Source organism: Dromiciops gliroides, chromosome 2 (genome assembly GCF_019393635.1).
Source record: "Dromiciops gliroides isolate mDroGli1 chromosome 2, mDroGli1.pri, whole genome shotgun sequence".
NCBI lineage: Eukaryota > Metazoa > Chordata > Mammalia > Microbiotheria > Microbiotheriidae > Dromiciops > Dromiciops gliroides.
In genome coordinates, this window is record NC_057862.1 from 698,417,058 (window position 1) to 698,425,577 (window position 8,520).

Below are 8,520 nucleotides of genomic sequence, written 5' to 3' on the forward strand. Positions count from 1 at the left end.
AGATGTAGCCCCGTCGCTAAGAGGTTCAGAGGGCCAGGAGTCAGGAGGATCTGAGTTCAAATTCAGCCTCAGACTCTTACTAGCTCTGGGACCCTGGGCAAGTCACTTCACTTCTGTCTGCCTCAGTTTCTTCATCTGTATGATGGGTTTAATAACAGCTTCCTCCTCCCAGAGTGATTGTGAGGGTGGAATGAGATCATAATGGTGGAGTGCTTGGCTCCGTACCCAGCACGCTGTGGGGGCTGCAGAAATGCTAGCGACTGTAACCATTCTTACTTTACACACAAGACAACTCAGGCTCATCAGACCGAAGCCTGCTCAGCTCGAGAGCGCAGAGCGCTGGACCTGGGATCAGGAAGTCCCGAGTTTGAATGCTGGCTCCAATCTGTAGGCACTCTGGGATGCTGGGCCTCAGTTTCCTCGCCTGTAAAGTGGATAGCACAGTGCCACCCGGGGTAGCATCACTGGGGGTGCCCTAAGAGTGGGAGGATGCCAGGGCTGGTCCTGTCTCTGCCCGGGTCTGATCACATCACCCTGGATAAGTTTCTTTCCTTCTGGGGCCTCTCTGGACGCTGGGGTGAGGAAGCCACGCCCTCTCTGTCTGTTTGAGCCGGCAGGTGCGCTCCCTCCCTAGGGGTCCCCAGATGTCCCGGTGCCCACCAGGAGCTGGGAGGAAGTGGCCCCCCAGGTGTGATGCCCGGGCTCTCAGGTTGGTTCTGGCAGCACTATCCAAGGGCTGGAATCCTGGAGGGGGTGGTGGGCAGCTGGCTGCCATGGGGTGTGGCCTGGGGGGCCCGGGAAGGTGCCCCCCCCAACTTCTCCCCGGCCTGCCAGTCGGCACATTTCTGACACAAAGGTGCGAGAGTCTCGGCCCCCATTCTACAGATGACGAAACTGAGATCAGACAAGAGAATCAATTGCTCCCCGATGCTCGGAGAGAGCCAGGGTGCCTCTCTGGGCAGCCCCGCACCATCTGTCTGTCCTGGAGGGGTCAAAAGCTCTCCTGTGGCCTGGGCTCTCCAGTCCCACGAAGCAGGCCCGGCCTTGTCACGACACTTCCTCATCTGTGAAATGGGCTAATGCTCTGGAACACCTGCCTCATGGTGGGGGGAGGCGCTTTGTTAACCTTAAGGCCTCCTTCAGGAGCGGGAGTGCCTGGGTGACCTGGCATCTGGGGGCTGGGGGGGGCGGGGGGCTAAAGGCTATCCCAGCAGGGGAGGATTCCCCCCGCCCCTGCTCTTCCTCAAGGCTTGGAGCACCCCAGGGCTCCTCCCAGAGACCCAGGATTAATCCTGGAGGGTTGTTGCATCAATGAAGACCCGGGCACCCACCTGAACGGCAAGGGCCGGGCCCAGAGCCAGAGCCAATGATTCACCACTGATTTGGCAGGAGGTCTTCAGGGGAGGGCCCTGGGCATCTGCGCTCTCTAACGGTGCATTAGGGACTTGGATGAGGTATCCTGGCAAGTTCACCAGGCTTGCAGATGACAGAGTTGAGGGGGACAGCTAACTCTGGGGAACAGAGCCAGGATCCCCAGAGACCTCTGTAAGTAGGAACACTGGGCTGTCTGGAGACAGAATCTGACAGGGAGGAGCCTCACCAGTACATACCAGAAGGGTATGGCTAGACCTGTGTGGGACCCAGCAAAAAGATCCTGGGGTTCTAGGTGCCCACAAGCCCAGTGTGATATAGGAACTTCCAAAAGTCCGTGCCATTGTGGGTTGTGCTGAGATGGGCAGACCTTCCAGGAACACAGAGGCAGTGGGCCCCTGCCCGCTGCCCTTACTGAACCTCAGGAGGAGAGACGCACATGCTCTGTCTCTGCCTCTTGTTCCTTCTGCATTTTATATTTTCTCTCTGTCTCTGTCTGTCTCTGTCTCTTTCTCCCTCCCCTCCCCCTCTCCACTGCCCATTCAGGGGCAGGGAGACATGGCTGGTGCAGGAATTCTTTTTTTTTTTTTTTTGCGGGGCAATGGGGGTTAAGTGACTTGCCCAGGGTCACACAGCTAGTAAGTGTCAAGTGTCTGAGGCCATATTTGAACTCAGGTACTCCTGAATCCAGGGCCGGTGCTTTATCCACTGCGCCACCTAGCTGCCCCAGGAATTCATTTTTGCTTGACTACACACGTCTGTAATGGGTTTGTTTTTCATGCTCTGGGCATTCTCTCTGGTGTCACCCTGGCGCTCTCCCGCCTCCACTCCAACCACTGACCTCCCCGGCTTCCTCTGAGACCCCACTCAAATCCCACCTCCTGCAGGAAGTCTTCCCCAGCCCCTCTTCACTCGGGCATCTTCCTTCTGCTGGTATTTCCTACTTATCCTGTCTCGACGTGTCTGCTTGTGTTCCCCTGTCCCAGAATGTGTTGGTTCTGGACTCTCCTTATTGGTAGAGGGAAATGCCCTGGCTGTGTGGGGAAGGGGCGGGGCAGGAGGTGAGAGAGCCCCAGCCTTCTCCAGTCCCCCATCAGGGGGCTCATCATTTGGGTGCCTGGCTTTTAGCTTTGACATGGAAGATGGAGGGGGCCGACGAGGGGAGGGGCGGGGCTGAAGGAGAAGACTGGGAGAAGATGAGGAGCCTCCATCACATCTTCATTCCCAGCGATGCCAGGGAGTCCCCCACCCCCAGGGACGAGATCCAGGAGCCTCTCTCTTGCTGGGCGGGGCTTCCTCCCTCCCAGGGAGCGGCTCCCTCCTTTGGAGACCTCTGAGGGCTATTACTGTTACCAGTTGAGATAAGGGGGCCTCACGGCTGTTCATTAGGAGTGTTCATTGTGGAACTGCTAGGAGGCTGATTATAAAGCTTGGGGTCACCAGGTCTCCCCCGTCCCCCCAATAACAAAGTGACCCCAAATTAGAGGGAGCCTGGCCATCTCCCCCCAATGAGCGAGGACGCAGGCAGACACACTCCTGGCCCGGTAGCCCCTCTGGGTGGGGGCTCCCCTCTCCCTTGGAGAAGGGGCCGGAGATATCTCTTCTGCCCCGCGCCCCACCCCCCCATGATGCCCTGGCTACATGAAGGGGAGAGCCCTCACGACCCAGGGTCCTTGTCGCACACGGACCTCACTCTGCCTGCGGTCTTGTCCTTAGAACTGTTGTCTCCTCCATTAGACTCCTTGAGGGCAGGCACCAACGTTTGCCTCTTTTTGTATCCTCAGTGCTAAGCATGGTGCGTGGCACATGGTAGGTGCTTCATAAATGCAGTTCTAACGGCCAGGCTCCATCCTGGGGTCACCAAGAGTCCGGCTGGACCGGGGCTCCTCTCTGGGCTCTCCAGGGGCTGCCTGCTCTGGGGTTCCCTGAGAAGACAACGCAGGTCAAATGCCCACCCTGCATGCAATGACTTGAAAACCTGGGGTCAGTTCCTCAGTAAAGTGCAGCCAGGGTTCCTGCCCCCCTCCCCATCGCAGCACAATGGGAGGCACCCCCAGCTTATGGGGCAGGGAGCCCTTCCCGCCACCCCAACACAACCCCTGTGATTTAGAGAAGTGCCCCCCCTCCCCAGGATCTCAGGGAAAGAGAAGCCTTGAATGTCAGAGAGTGTGTGTGTGTGGGGGGGAGCCTGGCACAGTGCAGTGCAGTGCAAAGGGTGCTGGGCTGCTGCTGGCAGACTGGACAAAGCACAGATGAGGAGTTGGACCCAGACCTCGGACGCTTTCCAACCACAGTCACATCTCCCCATTTTATAGATGAAGACATTGAGGCCCACAGGGGGCAGGTGCTTGGGCCCAGCCCACTGACTTCAGGTGGTCCAGGAGGCAGGGAGAGGGATGAGAAATGGAGAGAGGGGAGAAGAGGGAGCTGTGGCTCCCATAGCCTTTAATTTCTCAGGAAAGAGGCCAAGTCCTTTGCCGAGAGGGAGAAGCGAGGAAGGGCCCTGTGGGAGGCCCAGTGCAAAGGCCTGGCCTACTCTCTACAGGAGGGCCCGGCTGGGAGCAGGCCATGGGAGGGGGGACCCAGTCAGCAGCGTGGGGGCAGGATTGCAGGAGGCCGATGGTGGGGCCTGCCTGGGGTGAGACAAGAGCAGAGGGCAGCGTGACAGTGACCTGGTCAAGGAGGAAATCTGTCCTGAGAAGGCAGAGGAGGGTGATGGTCCCGAGGGGGCTCAAGGCATCGAGGAGGCAGGGGGAGGAAAGAGAGGAGCACAGGAGGTTTGGGTCACACAGAGGAAACCGGAGTCAGAACCAGAACCATGAGCCCTCAGGCCCTTGGAGCCACTCCATACACCATCCATCCCATCACAGCACCTCACACTCCTTATCTGTCCAGGGCAGGGGCTAGAACCAGGCCCAGCCCACCTGAGGCATCTCCCAGGCCCTTGCAGGGAAACAGCCATGGGGGGTGGGGGGAGGGGCAGAGACAAGGGAGAGCTTGTAGGGGACAGAGGGATGGAGGGAGGTACCGTGGCCAATTCTGGAAGTGCCGTCTGGAGCTGGCTGACCCCTGCCCCTCTGTAACATGAGGATGATGAAACTGCACTGTGTGTGTCCCAGAGGTGCTGTGAGAAACCTCCAAACACCCATTATGGTCGTTGCTCTGAACTCTGTCCCTTCTCTCCCCCCAATGTGGCTAGACCAGAGTCATTCATGGGTCTCTGCTCTAGGAGGTTTCATTTCTGATTATGGAAGTTCGACCCATTCACAATGGAAGGCAGAGGGATAGGGAAGTGCCTCCCTTTCTCTTGAACCCCATGGAGCACACGCACCCCACTCCCTTGGGCTCTGGCTGGTTACCCCACATGGAGAGAGCGCGCCAGGGGCAGCTAGGTGGCGCAGTGGATAAAGCACCAGCCTTGGATTCAGGAGGACCTGAGTTCAAATGCGGCCTCAGACACTTGACACTTACTAGCTGTGTGACCCTGGGCAAGTCACTTAACCCACGAAGAAGAAGAAGAAGAAGAAGAAGAAGAAGAAGAAGAAGAAGAAGAAGAAGAAGAAGAAGAAGAAGAAGAAGAAGAAGAAGAAGAAGAAGAAGAAGAAGAAGAAGAAGAAGAAGAAGAAGAAGAAGAAGAAGAGGAAGAAGAAGAAAGCACCAGAAGCCTCTGCCCCAGCCTAGTCCCACGTGAGGGTGAGTGGGGAAGACCCCATCATCACAGACATCATTCAATTGGTAACAAAGCAGAAGCAAAAGAAAAGAAAGGACAATGAACCAGTGAAGAAGTGCTGCCAAGGATGATCACAGGAGCCAGAAATAAGCTACGGTACTAATGTAATGATTACACGCGGGCTAGATAGACGAGCTGGGCAGAGTTGGGGGCCACATGAAATCTGTCCACGATGGATTTTTACACGGTCATTTAAAATGTCTCTGCTAACATTCTTCTCCCCCTCCCTTCCCCCCAGTGAAAGGGAAAGAAAAACCAAGCCCGGGGACACATTACAGGCCACCCTCTTTTGATGTCGCTTTGGAGACGGAAGCACCTACTAAGCCTGACTTGTGAACAAAGCACCTACTAAGCCTGACTTTTGGGTCATGACTCTTAAGCTTCTAAGTTTTAAAGGAAGGCAGGACGGCAAAGGCAAGCACTGGGCTGGAAAGCTTCAAGCTTACAAAGGCTCCGGGCTTCCCTGCTAGATTCCCGAGGGCCTCGTGAGCCATCGTTGCCCATCCTGGGCTCCTGCCCCTGCTGTTGCTTCGGAGACTTGGGTCTCCCAGACTCTCTTCTCGCTCCTGCTCATGCCGAGTACTTGGGGGAGCCCAGGATATCTTTCCTCCGAGAACTCGAGCAAAGGTCTGCCGACTTTGATCTCACCCACCAGCCATTGCTCCTCCAACATGCCCGGACTCCGCCCTCTTCCATCCATTCTCAGAAGACTCCCCCAGACCTGACTGGCCAGCAGCCAGTGGGAATCCCCCCACCCAACGGATGAAGAAGCTGAGGAACCCCAGTTCTCTGGCTTCCTGGCCCCTCCCCTACCCCAGCCTGCCTGACATCCCCGTTTGGAAAACAAGTCTCTGAAATAGCCGGGGACGGCGGGGGGAAGTCTGGAGAGGGATGACGGACCACAGGCATCCAGACTCCGGGCCCCAGGTATTCTCTGAATGCAGAGACATCCTCTGTTCTCTCCCGCCTCCCCCAAAAGAGCTGACTGTGGACTCTTAACTTCAACAACGGACGACCCTTCCCCTTTGAAAGCATTTCCCTAACAATGGCCCTGGGACAGGGGCTGGGGGAGGGGAGTGGGGGGTTGGGGGAGTTAATGCAAGGATTATTGTGCCCATGTTACAGATGAAGAAACTGACACTCAAAGACCCACAGTCTGGATTTGAACCTCAGACCTCTGACGGGAGTCAGATCCAGCCCAGATCCAGCGGCCTTAAGTCTGCCTGGCTGTGCACTTGGGACAATCCCAGCCTTTCCAGGGCCCCTCCCGGGCCCCCCCGGAAGCCTCGAGGGGCCGCTCCACCTCAGACCCTCAGATCGGCGGGGTCTTGGGCAGGTCAGGTTGTGCTCAGCATCCAAGGCTAGCAGGCTGGTGCCTCAGGGACATGATCAGCTGAGCTCCCTGGGGAGGCCTAGGCTGTTGGCATTTCCTGTCACCCCCTCAGGGACCATCACATTGTTAGGCACCAGAGGGTCACCCTGGGAAGGACATCACAGCTGCTTGTATGTCCTAGGACATCTAGTCCATGCCCATTTCATAGATGAGGTCCAGAGAGGGAGAAGACTTGTCCAAGGTCATACACTGCTGGCTGATATGTAACAGAGCTGGGATCTGACATAAGCGTTGGGATTTGAACCCAGGCCCCTTGGCTCAAATCCAGTACTCTGCTCACTGCCCAGGGCTGGTCTCCCCTCATTTCACAGTGGCTAGTCCACAATGCCCCGACATTGCATGTTGTTTCCCTGTGGGTCTGCTGGTGGGGGGCTCTGAGCTAATCAAATCTCCTGTGCCTGTTGTTTGTCCTTCATTCTCAAAGAGGACCATGACATCAGGGTGATGTCATGACTTGCAATGAATTGGATTTAAGTGAGGGAGGACTGTGTGAGGTCATCTGCCTCACTCTCTCCTCCAGAGACATCTGGGTCCAGTAGCAGGATATACATCAGAATGACTGGAAATGGCCCCGGATGTTTAAGGCAATTGGGCTTGTGACTAGCCCAGGGTCACACAGCTAGTAAGCGTCTGGGGTGAGATTTGAACTCAGGTCCTCATGACTTGAGGGCCGGCGTGCTATCCACTGTGCCACCTAGTTGCCCCTATACCTATCACCTCATGTTCTGATCTGTATCCTAGCCAAAGCGACATGGACTATCAGAGCTGGGAGGGGCCTTTGAGAACATCTCATCCTAGCACCCAACCCATTTCAGAGAGCAGGAAACCAGGGCCCAGAGAGGAGAAGACCCAAGTCTAAAGGTACACAAGCTGTAGGGAGTAGATACTTTGGATCGATCCCTCTTCATCCTCCCCTGATGACTGATGGGGGGCTCCCCATGGGCATTGGGGCTTTTCATCATACGCACATCTGCCAGTCATGGGCGACTACAGGTCTAGACCTCCTCAGAGAAGCCTTTTACTCGATCAGCTGCTCAGTAAGCCCCCCCCTCCCCCCAGCCCTGTGTGGTGGGGCCCCGGGCCCAGAGAAGGGCCCTGTCCCTGGGGACCCCAAAGTCTGGCTGGGAAATCAGGCGGATGGGAACAGAGATGGGAAATAATTTCTGACTGGTTTTGCCACTCGGGAATCTTGGCTCGGATCCTTGGGAACTTCCAAGTTATTTTTCAGAACCTGAGCCCTGCCTGTCTCCAGGGCAGTAAAGGGGGGATCTAGCTGGCCACAGGCCCCATTTCTAGAATACCTAAGAGGTGTCTGCATGACCACCCACTGAGGAAGGTGGTGCCACAGGGTCCCACTTTACAGAAGAGGAAACTGAGGCTGAGATGTGACCCTTACCAGGCTGGCCTCTGCCCCTCAGGGACCCTGCCCTTGATGGCTTGGGTAGCATCCCCCCCCCCAACCTGGATAGTGGGGCCAATGGCCACCGTGGCCAGGAGACAGGCAGGGATGGCCAGAGGCTCTCGGAGCTCAGGCACCGGCTGCCCTTGATGATCTTGGGGCACCTCCCAGCCTCGAATTCCCAGAGCCTTCTTGTAGCCCAGGGAGAGGACAGTGATGCGGGAGAGCCTGCTCCATTCCCATCCCACAGGCCCCCACCCAGCCCCCAGCAGGACCTACTTATTCCCTGCCCCCCAGATCAGGGCAAGGGGTCCAGATGGAGCCTGGCCCCAACAAGGTGATCACGCCTCCAGGCTGGAATCCCACAGTGCAAGTGCTGGCTTGAGAAGGCTGTCTGCCCCCACCCTACCCCCCCCACACCCACCCCCGTCTGCCTCTGCACCTCCCCCTCCTCGTTCAGCCTCTGCCCCGCCCCTGACAGCTTTCCCAGCCCCAGAAGTCCCTCCTCCAGGACACTCACCCAGGTGGCCTGGGGAGGAGGAGGCCTGGCCCCCGTTACCCCCCTGCCCCCCAAAACAGCCTCCTACAACCACCCCCCAGGATGAGGCCACCTGCCAACCCCCAAGG